The sequence below is a fragment of the Panthera uncia genome, chromosome C2 (assembly GCF_023721935.1).
Source record: "Panthera uncia isolate 11264 chromosome C2, Puncia_PCG_1.0, whole genome shotgun sequence".
In the NCBI taxonomy this organism is placed as follows: domain Eukaryota; kingdom Metazoa; phylum Chordata; class Mammalia; order Carnivora; family Felidae; genus Panthera; species Panthera uncia.
In genome coordinates, this window is record NC_064810.1 from 103,692,958 (window position 1) to 103,709,653 (window position 16,696).

A 16,696-nucleotide genomic window follows, 5' to 3' on the forward strand; every position below is an offset into this window, starting at 1 on the left:
GGTATTGCTCTTTTTCATTCATTAACATTTCTCTCAGCAGTGGATTGCAAAGAAGTCCATTCCCAGTATCTACTTCCTTTGTCCAGAATAAAAAAGTTGAAATGATGTTCTTCCTTAAGCATGATTTTAAAAGTTGATTGAAATAGAAATGATTTTTCAGTGAGAAAAGATATGCAGTATGTGATGTGGACTCATTGCACATTTCTGCACCTTAATTTTTCTATCAGTAAAAATCATATTTGTGCCCTGCATACTTTATTTGAATGTCAAGGTGACTGTGAGAATTTTAAGCATGTTAACATCTTCATATGGAAAAAATATGAATGACAATGAGCAGTAAATACTAATCTTAATGTTTTTTAGATACAGAGTCTTGCATTTAAAATAATTAAAGCCTAGGGGTGCCGATGGCCCAGTCGATTAAGCCTCCCACTCTGGATTTTGGCTAAGGTCATGATCTCACAGTTGGTGAGATCAAGCCTCGCATCCAGCTCTGTGCTGGCAGCGTGGAGCCTGCTTGGGGTTCTTTCTCCCTCTCTCTCTGCCCCTCCTCCATTTGTGCACACATGTGCGCGCTCTCTCTCTCTCTCAAAATAAATATTTTAAAAATAATAATAAAATCATAAAATAACCAAAGCCAAACAGTAGTCTTCATGGATCTGACCCTCTGTGGTCAAACTTTTTTAAAAGATCTGAAAGAATGCTTACATGCTCAATAAATAATGTTTTTTATCATGTAGGAAAACACCTAGAAAGTGTTTAGATTTATTTTATTACCTCCGATGGAATAATTCTGTTGTTTTCCTCATTTGTTTATGGCAAATTTGAGTCCTGAAAGAGCAGAATACATAATTCACTGGGGTTTCAACACAAATTAGTAAGTAAACAAAAATTAGATAGTAAATTGCTATCTTGAAAGAACTGGTTAAAAAAAGGAGAGATTACAAAAGCTACTGTGTTAATATTTATGGCTATCCCACTGAATGAATATATTTATTACAAATAAAAAAATTATAGAAATATTGGAAATATATGAGGCAATATGACAAAACAATAAAGAGAAATGCAATAAAGAATAACAAGATAAGAGGAAAATATAAGAAATTAATAACAACAAAATCAGCCCCATGGAAAAACAGCATTAGAAAGTAAAGATGAGCATGCCCCTAAAGAAGCACAAGAGATTTCTTACTGGGAAAATTAGAAAATGGAAAGGAGAGAGCTCTTACACTAAGAGGTCAGAGCCACTGACCCTCAGATCCCAGTGTGACTGTTAGAGCTGCATGTGCAGGAGTGTGAAGTGTTAAGAGTAAAAATATGTTTCTATTCACATGAAGATCCTCAATTGGGTACATTCTTATTATGTTTTGAAAACTAATTAAAGAGAAGGGACCTCCCCTTAAGATACGAAATTCATAAGTATGTCAGGATGAAGAGGAGAAAGGCTGGCATATTGGGAACACAGATAGGTACCATGCCCAAGATGAGAGACCATCCCAAATTTCCCTAAATTTCTAATGCCAATGACTACATTTATCCCCTACAGACTTCAATTTTTAATAAAAATATATCTATCTTACTGTAATTGTCTTTAATCTATGTATTCCTCTTTCAACCTATTTCTATGTTCTCCTCTTTCTTTGTGTTTCCAGCTATGCATTCATCCATATGCCTACCTCTTCCTATACATTTGTCTATCTATTTATCTACCATGGTTATGGAAGTCTGTTTTATAGACTAATTGCAAAAATTAACTCACCGTATTTTTCCTCATAACAGGTGAAAGGGCTCAGGAAAGAATATGTAATATTAAATTTTATCATGGGAAAAACTCAAAAGAACCGGGGAAAATATACATGCATACATACTAAGCAACAAGAACTTTGCACATAATTATGAATTACATATTGGAGAAGAGAAAGACAAAGAATGAGAAAATATTTTAAAAATTAAGCTATTGGAGGAATAGCCATAGGAAATGTATACGGACCTTCCTTACACAGGTTGTGGATTTACTGTCTTCACCTAGTCTGTGATAATTTAAAGGTTTCCATTGCAGAGGTGCCTGGGTGGCTAAGTCGGTTAAGCATCTGACTTTGGCTCAGGTCATGATTTTGCATCGTGTTGGGTTGGAGCCACGCGTCCGGCTCTGTGCTAACAGCTCAGAGCCTGGAGCCTGCTTCGGATTCTGTGTCTCCCTCTCTCTCTGCCCCTCCCCCACTTACAATATGTGTGTGTGTGTCTCTCTCTCTCTCTCAAGAATAAATAAACATTTAAAAAAAAGGTTTTTTTTAAAGAAAAATGTTTCCATTTCAACTCGCACAATGTGAAGTTTTGCCGGTAGATGGCGCAGGAGAGACATCTCAAGCTGGAAGGATTTAGCCAGCAGTTGGCATGTGCTTGTTTCAGGGCTTGGTGTGTGCATAGCCTCTCCAGCACCTGGCTCCTGCAGCGCAGGTAAAAATATCCAGGAACCTACAGCTTAATAGAACAAATCTATAAAATTATTACTGTAACAAAAGTATACAACAAAGATACCTCTGAAATTTAAAGAGGAAAAAGAAAAAAAGGATGAGTAAAAATTAACCAGCCTGTTAGAAGAACAGTAAGGACATATTAGCATACCAGTACAGAATCAGGGAAGATTTTATAATTTGGGAGGTAATAAGGTCTTCTCTAGGGTTGAAATTTAAATCAACACACACCTATGTCAAAGAGATCATTGTAAAATCTTAGAATGAACAAACTTACTAGACACTGGACCATCTGCTGTCATCTATTCAAGTGTGATTTGTCTGTGAATACTGCAACATTGGCAGAGTCCATGTGTGGTTCAATTCATACATCTAAGCCTAAACACACTTTTATTATCTGTTTCAGATCCCTATGTATGTGTGTGTGTGTGTGTGTGTATGTATGTATCTCTTTTTTGAAAGAAGTGATCTCCATCAAAAAGAATGAAATCATCCCATTTGCAGTGACATGGATGGAGCTACAGTGTATTATGCTAAGCAAAATAAGTCAGTCAGAGAAAGACAAATACCTTATCATTCCTCTCATGTGGAATTTAAGAAACAAAACAGGTGAACATATGGGAAGGAAAAAAGGGAAGAAAACCATAAGAGACTCAACTATAGAGAACACAAATTGAGGGTTGATGGGAGGGGATGGATTAAGGAGGGCACTTGTGATAATGAGCAGTAGGTGTTATGCATAAGTGATGAATCACTCAATTCTACTCCTGAAACCAATATTATACTGTACGTTAACTAACTAGAATTTAAATTAAAATATGGGGGAAAATCACAATGAGAGAGAGAGAGAGCAAGAAAGTGACCTGCCACATATAGAGTACATTAGTGAATATGTCAGAAGGGCTGGCCCATGGAAGGCAAAGACAGGTATACCTGTCTTAAAATGCCTTCCTCATCCATCTCTACCATTCCTGATTCACCACAAATTTCTACTACTAAAAATTTAAATTATACCTGGGTTAGGTCAAAAAACAGCATTGATACTGATGTCAATTGGTAAAAGTTGTTCCTGTCTAACCACATGTCCTGAAAAGTCCTCCATATCAGTTCTTATAAGATCTTACTTATTCTTTTTCTATAGCTGCATAACACTGTATTGTATATACGTACTGTAGTTTATTCAACCACTATTCTGTATTTGTTATTTATTAAGCTTTCAATATTTTGCAATTACAAATCATGTTACAATGAATAATCTTGTGCGTGTATGTTTTCATATTGTTGGAAGTGTGTGTTGGAAGTCTGTTTTCAGGCTAACATGAAATTGTTGATCAAAGGATAAGTGTATATATAGTTTTGTTAGATATTCAAAATTTCCCTTTAGAGGGGTTGTAACATTTTGTGTTGTGAAAATATGTGTTTTCCCACAGCCTAACCAAGGGAGTATACTGTCAAGCTTTTGAATTTTTGCCTATCTGGTTCAGTGTATGCAACATAAGACTTATAAAAATAATATTAATAAATGTATACAGTAGTAGATATAAATTCTTAAAGGCAGAAATCATTTGCTTTTGGATTGGCATATTCAGCTATTTAGAGCATCTGTCTCCCAATGTTCTTTCTTTGTTGCTCATCAGAGATAAGCTGTCTCTCACAGCCACTAATGCTTTTTGGCCAGTGGGGGTCACTGTAGTGCTACTTTAAAGGATAGATTCTGGTACAGCCCTCTCAGTTCAGGTATCTTAGGACAGTAACTCTAAAACTCCACTGCATGTATTCACTACATAAACTAGGCAAGAGTTTCCAAGGGATAAGTCTTTTATAAAAACCCAAGATTAATATGCTTAGCAGGAAAAAGCTTTCTGAAGAGCTAAAGAAAAATAATTTAGCATGTTCTGATTAAACTGTGTGGTAAGTTTTGATCTAATAACTAAAATTAGCTAAATTAACAAAATTCATGGGCAATGAGAACTAAACCATGATCATGTGGCTCATTAATACATATAAATATTAACAGATTTGAGGGTTTTGTCCTTGATGAAATGACCTCTACAGGTCCAGAAAAACTAGAGGGTGGCCTTACCTTCACTCAGCAGACTCCTCTCCAGCCGAACACAATGGGTTTTTCACTTAGAACAGTCTCCAAAATAAAAAAAAATAAAAAAAAAAAAACAGTCTCCAAACATGAAATGCAAATTTCTTCGCTCTTGCACTCCCTCTGCTAACACTGCCTTCATAAAATTGATCTTGATGTGAATTCCTAAAGCATTTATGCATTAAGAAAAATTGGCAAGGATGATCTTAAGGACCGGAGAATCCTTGCATTACTTGGTGGACTAAGAGAAGAGAGAAATCTTAGCAAATCTAGAATGTTAAACTATAGATTTTGAATATTCATTACTTCAAAAAGCAGGTAATTTTCAAATCAAAAGAAAAGATATAAGTTCACAGATTAGAGCTGTTATCAGGCATATTTGTTATCAAAATTAATCACATGTCATATAGATTGTATTTTTAAATAGATATTTTATCAGCAGAATCCCACCAGAAAAATGAGAGCATAGGACTAGAGGATATATCAAAAAAGGTTCTAAGAGTCTTAATAAAGATCGCCAAAGATGAGTTGAGAATAGCCAAACTTCCCATCCTAAAATAAGCACAATATTCAGTAAACAGAACCATGATCAATAAAACTGGCAACATGATACACACTGAGTTCTAATACCAACAGTTAAATCTCTTATAACCTTCAGCCAAGCGTGCCTAAGAAATCATCTCCATTCTGAATTTCTCTGCACTGTGGAAGTTCTGCCACACGCTGTCACCTGCTGGCTTAGTACCATTTGGGTGTTACAGCCTGTGTTCCAGTTGCCACACAGTCCTGAGTTCCTGCTTATGCTCTTATTCCAAGGTCACCTGAAGTGCAGTTTTCAAAAAGGAATTCCCAGGAGTGTCCTCTTCCTTCCACTGTGCTTGCTGAATGTCTGTTGCTCATCATACATGACCACAGGAGTGGCTCATCTCCTTGTCTGTGTGTAGCCCTGTGGCTTCTGTGTGTGTCTAATTTGAGAATTCTCAGTTTTCTGGCCATGGCCTCTATGTTCTCCCCACAAGCAGTTATAGAAGGAGGTGTTTCTGCTCTGTAAATGTTGAGCTATTTTTTTAAAGGGAAGATTAAATTGTATAGGTGGTAGAAGATGACAGTGAGCTTAGAAGAGTTACCATTTTATTACCTTCCATTTCTTGAACAAGAATTTCACTAAGTCTACCTAGCAACCTTGAATTTAGAAGTTGAACTGCTAAATCATTCACAACTGTTTGAGAGGAATAGTATTTTACATAGAACTCTTGAAATTTTTCAGAAGCTGAAATTGAAAATCAGCTGAGTTCCTGAAGAATCTATTGCCTTTCTAGTCTGCGAATGCATTTCAATGAGCAGGTTGAAGCAATCTAGGCATTCCAGTTTTTCTAATAAATACGCATATGCCAACTATTTATACATACATAATAATATTAGGTGCTTACTGTGTTCCAGGAAGTTTTAAGCACTTTACTGGTATTATCTGACATAATCCTCACAACAACCCTATGAGATAGGTACTTTTAATATCTTCATATTATAAATGATGAATTTCTAGTAATCATAAGGAAAATGCAAATTAAACTCATCATGAGATAACATTTTACACCTGTCAGAATGACTAAAACCAAAACCCCAAGAAATAACAAATGTTGGTGAAGATGTGGGGGGGGAGAAAGGAAGTCTCATGCACTGTTGGTGGGGATGCAAACTGGTATAGCCACTGTGGAAAACAGTATGGAATTTCCTCAAAAAATTAAAAATAGAATTACCAGGGGAGCCTGGGTGGCTCAGTTGGTCAAAAGTCTGACTCTGGATTTCAGCTCAGGTCATGATCTCATGGTTCATAAGATTGAACCCCATATCAGGCTCTGCACTGAGAGTACAGAGCCTGCTTGGGATTCTCTCCCGCCCTCTCTCACTCACTCTACTCTTCCCACTCGTGCTTGTGGTCTCGCTAAATTAAACAAACAAACTTTTAAAAAAAAATAAATAAAAATAGAATTATCATATGATCCATTAATTCCTCTATTTACCCAAAGAAAATGAAAACACTAATTTGAAAAGATATATGCGCCCCTATGTTTATTGCAACATTATTTACAATAGCCAAAATAGGAAAGCAACCCAAGTGTCCATCCGCAGATAGACGGATGAAGAAGTAGTATATATATTATATACTACTATATATAATACTATATATAGTATATACTACTATATATAATATATATACACAAGGAATATTATTCATCCATCAAAAAGAATGAAATCTTGCCATTTGCAACAATGTGGTTGGACCAAGAGAGTATAATACTAAATGAAATAAGTCAGAGAAAGACAAATGCCATACGATTTCGTTCAATTTAAGAAACAAAACAAATGAACAAAGTTTTCAAAAGAGACCAAAAAAAAAAAAAAAAACAGACTCTTAAATGCAGAGAAGCTGGTGGTTGCCAGAGGGGAGGTGAGTGGAGGGATGGATGAAATAGATAAAGGGGTACACTTTAAATAGATTAAGAATGCACTTATCGATGAGCACTGAGCAATATATTGAATTGTTGAATCATTATATTGTACACCTAAAACTAATATAACATTGTGTTAATTATACTCAAAAAAAGAATTTAAATAAATGATGTATTTCTGGCTATGTAAGTAATAAAAGGTAGAATGAGGAAACTAAGTAATCCAGAGGTTCTGGGAAATGTAGGGACTCTACCAAGAGCAGGCAAGATGGATCAGCCCAGTGGACCTACACAATACCCAGATAAAAGAGTATCCCTGAGTATGTGGCCTAATGGAGGAGCCTATGTTCTGAGGATAGAAAGCCAGAGGTTCATGCTAGGTGCCCCTTCTATGGGAGAAAAAGCCTCCGATTGACCCTACTAATTAGCCTGGGCTAGTAAAGAGGTAAAACAAAAGAAACAGGAAACCCTAGCAGAACTTCCTATGACCAGGACCTCAAAGCAGAGAGGGGAGAATAGAGACCTTATTTCTGTCTTCTATGGATAAGGCAAACTCTCCCTTATGTTCTCACTATACTGGGCCAGATTGCAGCTTCTAAAGGACTCTCCTGGGAGGCAAAGCCTCCCTCATGGGAATAAGGTACAAGAAACTCATCCTAGGGAAAGCAATGGGCCACATGTGAAATAACTGGGCAGTAGTCTTTCATTCATGTTTGATTTCATGCCTTTTAGGGGCTGTGGGAGAAGTGTCCCATCATATTCTCCACAAGAGTATACAGTTTCCATACATGCAAATCCAACCTCCAACTGCAGCTCTTTGCTTCAGGGCTGGTTATGGACACCAGAGCCCACTGGGCCTGTGCAAAGGGTGGACTGGAAATTCCAGACAATTAATACCAGTTCTTTAGTTGGGTGATAAATATCACATCCTTCTTGCCACTTGAGTGGATAACTCTGAAGTACATCTTCTACACTTGTTCCAAAATTCCCCAGAAGAATTTTGCTCTGATTGCCCATTCTAGTAATATATGATAATATATCCTTTTAAGGGCCATCATTTCTTCCCTTCTTAGTGTCTTCTGGGATCACCTCCTGTGTTGAGGGTCTCCAAGGCCACCCTTCTCAGGTTCAGCATTTCTCTAGGAGGATTCACACAGCTCAGTATATGGTCGTACTTAATGGTTATGATTTAATGCAGCTAAAGGACAAAAAGCAAAAAAGAAAAGGTGCGTGAAATAAAGCCCAGAGGAAACAAGCTTCCAAAATGTCTCCTCCAATAAATCACACAGGATGTGCTCTATTCCCACAGCAACAAATTGTGACAGTGTGTTTGAAAAGCTGTCTACCAGGGAAGCTCACTAGAGACTCCATGCCCAAAGTCTTTAACAAAAGTTGATCATATAGACACCCTCTGCTTGCTATGTGCCCAAATCCCAGACTCCCAGAAGGAAAGGTGTTTAGCACAAATCACATTGTTTGCATGCAACTTAGGCACAGTGAGCCACTTATCAGGGTTTTGGGAACCGTCTCAAAATCCTAGTTCCCTGATGCCAGCCAAGGGCCAACTTTGCAAGCAGAATAGCAGTCTTAGGCCTGGTGTGTTAATGCTTTTATCCACATAAAGTGAACCCTGATACAAAGATCTGAGGACAAGAGATATCCCAAGTAAATTTCTTGTCCTCAGATCTTTGTGTCAGGGTTCACTTAATCCATACTAATCCTGGAGTATGCTCCTCCTCTGAGATTACTGGGCAGTAATCATGTCATAAACTCAATATATTTGATTTTGAAAGTTACTAATGTGTCACTCTTTTTAAAAATTCTTTGGATTCATATATAATAATAATATACAAACCAAAAAGAACTGAAAATGTAGTATAATGGATAGATCTCTATTCTGGGAGTAGGGATCTTGACTTTAGTCCTTTCATGCCTCACATAAGGATTGGCTAACATCAATGGATTTCAGTTTGTTGCCACCAAAGACCCCTTGTTAATTCCTGTTTTCATTCATTTGGGCTGCTATAACAAAATGCCGTAGATGAAGTAGCTAAAAATTATGTAAATTTATTTCATACAGTTCTGGAAGCTGGCAAATCCAAGATCAAGGTGCCAGCAGATTTGGTGTTGGGTTAGAGTCCACCTCATGGTTCTTTTCACTGTGGCCTTACATGGCAGAAGGGGCAAGCGAGCCCTCATGGTTATCTTTTGTAAAGATACTACTCCCATTCGTGGGGGTTCTGCCTTCCTGATCTGAGCACCTCCCAAAGGCTCTCCCTCCTGATATCATCACATTAGGGACTAGATTTCAACATAAGAATTTTAGAGGGAAAGCAAACAATCTACAGAAATCCTCTCCCACAATAAACCTCATATTTCTTTGATTTTTTTCTAAAAAATTGTAATTACCTTTATTGAGGTATAATTTACGTTCAATAAAATTTATCCCTTGTCAATGTGCAAATCAATGATTCATGATAAATTTATACAATTATGTGATCACCATCCCCATCAAGACAAAATAGACATCTCCCCAAAAAGTTTCTTCATGATCCATTACGGTCAATCTTTTCCTCTACCCCTAGCCCAAATACTAGACATTGACTGATCTGGTTTCCTTCTTTATAGTTTACCTCTTCTAAATTTTCATGTAAATGGTATCATAAAATATGTAGTCTTTTTTGTCTATCTTCTTTCACTTGGCATAAGTCATTTAAGATTCACCCATATTGTTGTGAGCACCAGTAGTTTACTCCTTTTTATTGCCGAGCGGTATTCCACTGAATGAATATAGAATGGTCTGTTTATCCATTCACCTGTTGATGAATACTTGAGTTCCTTCCAGTTTGGGCTGTTGTGAATAAACTTGCTAAGAACATTCTTGGAAAAAACTTAGTAAAAACATATGTTTTTATTTTTCTTGAGTAAATCCTATGAGTAGGATTGCTGAGTTGTGTGGTAAGTATATATGTAATTTTTTAAGAAGTGCAGGACTACTATGCAAACTAGCTGTGTCTTTTGCATTTCCAACAGAAATGTATGAGAAATCCACATCCTCTTGGACACTGTATATTGTCAGGTGTTTTTCTTTTAGTTTTAGCCATTCTAATAGATGTGTAGTAAGCGCTCATGGTGATTTTACTATGTATTTTCTTGATGATCATTGATATTAATTAAACAACTTTTCATGTATTTATTTGACATGCATGTAACTTCTTTGGTGAAGTATCTGTTCAAATCTTTTCCCCATTTTTAAAAATTGAGTTGTTTGTGTTCCCAATATTTAGTTGTAAGAGTTCTTTACTTATTTAGGATATAAGTCCTTTAATCAGATTATATTTTGTAAATGTTTCCCAGTCTGTAGCTTGCATTTTCATTTTCTTAATGAAGTCCTTTAAAATAGCTTTATTAAAATATAACTCACATATCCTACAATTTACCATTTAAAGTATATAAATCAGTGGATTTTAGTGTATTCACAAAGTTGTGCAAGCATCAGCACAATCCAATTTTAGAATATTTCAACACTCCAAAAAAATACCTAGTACTCATTAGCATTCACTCTCCCATTTCCCCTTACTAATCCCACATTACCCCCACCCCAGGATTCTGTAATCCCTAGTCTATTTTCTGTATCTCTGGATTTGCCTATTTGGAACATTGCATACAAGTGGAATCATGTAATATGTAATATGTTGTGATTAGCTCCTTTCATTTTGTAAAATGTTTTCAAGTTTCATCCATGTTGTAGCATGTATCAGTACTTCATTCCTTTGAATTGCCAATAATAATCCATTGCGTGAACATATTACATTTTCTTTATCCACTCATCAGTTTATGGACATTGGGTTGTTTCCGCTTTTGGACTATTATGAATAAGCCTGCTATGAGCATTCTTATACGAGTTTTTGTGGACATATGTTTTCACTTATCACTAGTAATATATAAGGGTTCTAATTTCTCCACATCCTTGCCAATACTTGTTATTATCTTGTCTTTTTTATTTTAAGTCATCGTCATGGGCATGAAGTCATATTACTTTGCTTTACATTTCCTAATGGCAAATGAAATTGAGCACCTTTTCATGTGCTGATTAGACCTAATACATCTTCTTTGGAGAAATGTCTTTTCAGAGCCTTTTCCCATTTTTAATTGGATTATCTTTTTATAATTGAGCTGTAAAAGTTCTTTATATATTCTGGATATAAAACCCTTATCAGATATATGCTCTGCAAACATTTCCTCTCATTCTGTAGGTTTTTCTCATACTTTTTGCAGAACAAAAGTTTTAAATTTTGATGAAATTCAATTTATAAACTTTTTCTCTTTTCTCTTAAAGTTTTGGTGTCATATCTAAGAAACCATTACCTAACACAAGGTGACAGAGATTTACTTTCTTCTATGGGTTATAATTTTACCCCTTACATTTATGTGTTTGATCTATTTTGAATTAATTTTTGTGTGTGATACAAGGAAGGATCATAACTTAATTTTTTTTTGCATTTTTTATATGTAGCTTATCTAGCACCATTTGTTGAAGATCATTTTCCCCCCATTGAATTGTCAAAAATCAATTGATCATAAATGTAAGGGTTTATTTTTGGACTATAAATTCTATTTCAATGATATGCATTTCTATCTTTCTGCCAATACTATACTCTTTGTAGTAAATTTTGAAATCAGGAAGTGTGACTCCTCTAGTTTGGTTCTTTTTCAAGATTGTATTAGCTGTTCTGGGTCTATTGTATCTCTGTATGAATTTTAGTATCAACTTGTCCGTGTCTGTAAAGCAAACAAGCAAACAAAAAAAGCCATCTGGGATTTTTAGTAGTGGTTGCACAGTATCTGTAGATCAATTTGAGGAATACTGCCATCTTAACAATATTGTCTTCTGATCCATGATTATGGGATATCTTTCTATTTATTTTGATTGTATTTAATTTTTTCCACGTTTTATACTTTTGAGTGTACAAATCTTGTACTCTTGTTAAATGTATTTATTACTATTCTATTATTTTTTATGATATTTTTGATGATATTAGAATTGTTTTCTTAATTTCATTTTCAGATTGTTTCTGATGTATATAAGTATAATTGATTTTTATATATAGAACTGATACTTTATCCTGCAGCCTTGCTGAACTCATTTGCTAGTCCTAGTGTGTATTACTGGATTACTTAAGATTTACTATACACAAGATCATGTCATCTGCAAATAGAGATCATTTTACTTCTTCCTTCCTAATCTGAATGCCTGTTATTTTTCATGCCTAATTGCCCTGACTATAACCTCCAGTAAAATGTTGAATAGAAGTGGGAAGAGCAGACATCCTTGTCTTGTTTTACCATTAAGTATAATGTTGGCTGTAGGATTTTTTTGGTAGATGTCCTTTATCATGTGAAGAAATTTACTTCTTTTCCTGGTTGTTGTGTTTTTATCATGTTTTATCATGTTTTGTCATGAAAGGATACTAATTTTGTCAAATTTTTCTGTGTCTATTGAGAGAATCATGTGATTTTTACCCTTCATCCAATTGATAGATTATATTACATTAATCAAATTTCATAAATTAAACTAACCTTGAATTCTTAGAATAAATCCCATATGTACATGATTTATAATTATTTCTATATGTTTATGGATTCAGGTTACTAGTATTTTTTTGAAGATTTTTGCCTCTGTATTCATAAAAGATATGGGTCTATAGTTATCTAGTGATGTCTTTGTCTGTTTTTGGTATCAGGGTAATCCTGGCCTCATAGAATGAATTGGAAAACATTCCATCCTTTTTTATTTGAAAGTTTGTGAAGGATAGTTATTAACTCTTTAAATGTTTGGTAGAATTCACCATTGAAGCCATTTGGGCCTAGGCTTTCCTTTGTGAAAAGTTTATTTATTTACTCAATGTTTATTTATTTTGAGAGAGGGAGAGAGACAGAGTGTGAGCAGGAGAGAGGCAGAGAGAGAGGGAGACACAGAATCCAAAGCAGGCTCCAGGCCCTGAGCTGTCAGTACAGAACCCGATGCAAATCTTGAACTCACAAGCCATGAGATCATGACCTGAGCCAAAGTGGGACACTTAACTGACTGAGCCACCCAGGCACCCCTGTGGGAAGTTTTAAAATTACTAAGCTTTGGGGCGCCTGGGTGGCTCAGTCAGTTAAGTGTCTGACTTCGGTTCAGGTCATGATCTCACCGTTCATGGGTTTGAGCCCCGCGTCGGGCTCTGTGCTGACAGCTCAGAGCCTGGAGCCTGCTTTGGATTCTGTGCCTCCCTTTCTCTCTGCCCCTCCCCCGCTTGTGCTCTGTCTCTCTCTCTCTCTCTTTCTCTCAAAAATAAACATTAAAAATTTTTTTTAATTACTAAGCTTTTATTTATTGTTAGTCTATTCAGATTTTCTCTGTTGAGTTAGTTTCAGTAGTTTGGGTCTTTCTAGGAATTTTTCCATTTTATCTCTCTAATTTGTTGGCATGCAGTTTTTTAAGGTATCCTCTTATATTTCTTCCTATTTCTTCTGCATGTAGCTGTCCACTTTTCCCAACACCATTTGTTGAAGAGGCTGTCTTTTTCCCATTGGATATTCTTTCCTACTTAGTTAAAGATTAATTGCCCATATAATAATTTATTTCTGGGCTCTCTATTCTGCTGTGTTGATGTTGTGCCAGTACCATACTGTTTTGATTACTATAGCTTTGAGTTTTTTTAATGCTTGGAAAGTTGTAATAGTTTAATCTATCAGCAAATGCCATCATTCCCAAAAACAAAACCAGACTCTTTAATTATTAGTGTTAAAGCAGTTCATATTTAAAATCACATATTTACAGAATTCAGTCTTTTGTGACTGATCATTGTGTCATGTAGATGAGATATGCCCTTGATAATTTGCTACAGTACATAATGAAATACATTTTTCTATTAAAAAGAGATCATTTCAATCTTTTTGGTTCACATTGCCTTTTTAAATCAAGATATAGTTATTATTGATAAAACAATGTTAACTTATTAACAAAAAAGTATTTTCATTGATCGAGTGAAGAAAACTATATGCACCATGATAGTCTGAAAACCTGGAGGGTCTACTTAAAGCACTCAAAGCCTATGAAGCTGAAGAACCTATATTGAAAAAAAAAAATAGTCACACTTGGGATTTGTGTTTCTTTGGACAGCAGGTAGTTGAGTCTTCTTTTTTTTGTTGTTGCTCCATTTAAATATACACCAATATATTTTAGTATGTAATTTACATATGAACACAATGTAATAACTATTTTGTTAATGGAGATGATCACTGCAGCTTTGTAATATAACTTGAAGTCTGGAATTATGATACCACCAGTTTTGTTTTTCTTTTTCAAGATTTCTTTGGCTGTTCGGGATCTTGTGTGGTTACATACAAATTTTAGGATTGTTTATTCTACTTCTGTGAAAAATTCCGTTGGTATTTTGATAGAGATTGTATTATATGTGTAGATTGCTTTGGGTAATGGAGACATTTTAACAACATCTGTTCTTCCAACCCATGAGCATGAAATGTCTTTCCATTTCTTTGTGTCCTCTTGAATTTCTTTCATCAGTGATTTATAGTTTTCAGAGTACAAGTCTTTCACCTCTGGTTAGGTTTATTCCCAGGTATTTTATTATTTTTGGTACAATTGTAAATGGGATTATTTTCTTAATTTCACTTTCTGCTGCTTCATTATCAATGTGTAGGAATGCAACAGATTTCTGTACATTGATTTTTGTATCCTGCAGCTGAATTCATTTATTAGTTCTAGCAGATTTTTGGTGGAGTCTTTAGGATTTTCTGTATATAGTACCATGTCATCTGCAAATAATGAAAGTTTTACTTCTTCCCTACTGATTTAGATGCCTTTTATTTCTTTTTGTTGTCTAATTGTTGTGGCCAGGACCTACAGTACTACATTGAGTAAAAGTGGTGAGAATGGACATCCATGTGTTGTTCCTGACCTTAGAGGAAAAACTCTCAGTTTTCCTGAGAGTTAATATATCATACTCAGTATAATATTAACTGTGGGCTTTTCATATAAGGACTTTATTATGTTGAGGTCCATTCCCTCTAAACCTACTTTGTTGGGGAGTTTTATCATGAATGGATGTTGTACTTTGTCAAATGCTTTTTCTGCATTTACTGAAATAATCATATGTTTTAATCCTTTCTCTTATTGACGTGCTGTATCACATTGACTGATTTCATATAAGCTTTTACATATTGTATTATGTTTTTTATTTATTTCAAAGGACTTTCTAATTTCCCTTGTGATTTCTTCTTTGACCTGTTAGTTATTTAGGAATATGTTGTTTAACTTACACATATTTGTGAATTTCCCAACTTTCCTTCTGTTACTGATTTCTAATTTTATTCCATTGTGCTTAGAAAACATGCTAGGTATGACCTAAATCTTTTTAAATTTACTGACACTTTCTTCGTGGCCTACTATATAATATATCCTGGGGAATGCACCATATGCACTTGAGAAGAAAGTGTATTCTGCTGTTGTTGGGGGGAGTGTTCTAGAGATACCGAGATCTAGTTGATTTATATTATTGTTCAAATCTTTTATGTCATTCTTGATTTTCTGCCTAATTCTTCTATCCATTATTGAAAGAAGGGTATTAAAGTCTCCAACTATAATTATTGAATTGTTTATTTCTCCCCTCCTCACATGGCCTTTCCAGAAGTCTCATCGTCTATATTCTAAGATTATATATATTTTTAATTTTGATGAATCCCAGTTAATCTATTTTTTTTTCTTTTATGCTTTCTGCTTTTCTGTATCTTATCTAAGACATCTTGCCCTTTACTCAGGATCACAAAACTTTTCTCCTCTTATTTCTTTTCATAAGTTTTACTGTCTTAGCCTCTATATTTAGATCTATCTGGGTTATTTCTAGTTAACTTTTTTTTATATGTGGAGTGAGGTAAGGGCCAAGGTTCTTTTTTTTTTTTCCTTTTTATACATCCAATTGCTCCAGTATTATTTATTGGAAATATAATCCTTTCCCCATTGAATTACCCTAGTACATTTGTAAACAATTAATTGGACATATATACATGGGTCTACATCTGGACTATCTATTGTATTCCATTTATCTGTAAGTCTATCCTTATTCTAAAACCATTCCATCTTGACTAATGAAGCTTTTTTGTACATCCTAGAATTAGGAGCATAAATTCTACAGATTTATTCTCCTTTTTCAAAATGTTTTGGCTATTCTGTATCCTTTGATATTCCACATATATTTTAGAATCAGCTCATTAAATTATACAAAGGATGTCTATGTTATAAGAATACCATAAAATTCAAACTGAAATTACAGGAAGGAGGGATATAAAATCATTTACCTGGAATCAGTCCTTCACCCTTTTTGTAAGAGTCTGTGTAAAGACTAATACTGCAGAATCATAGAAGTATTGTAGTGTAGTGGTGGGGTGGAATCTGAAGCCCTTGTTTGGGACTCAGTTCTGCTACATTCATCATTTAAAATCCCTGAATCTTGGGGCATCTAGATGGCTCAGTCAGTTAAGTGTCCGACTCTCGATTTCGGCTAACATCATGATCTCACGGTTGTGAGATAGAGCCCCACATCAGGCTCCATGCTGGGCATGGAACTTGCTTAAGATTCTCTCTCTCCCTCCCTATCTGTGCCTCCCCAGCT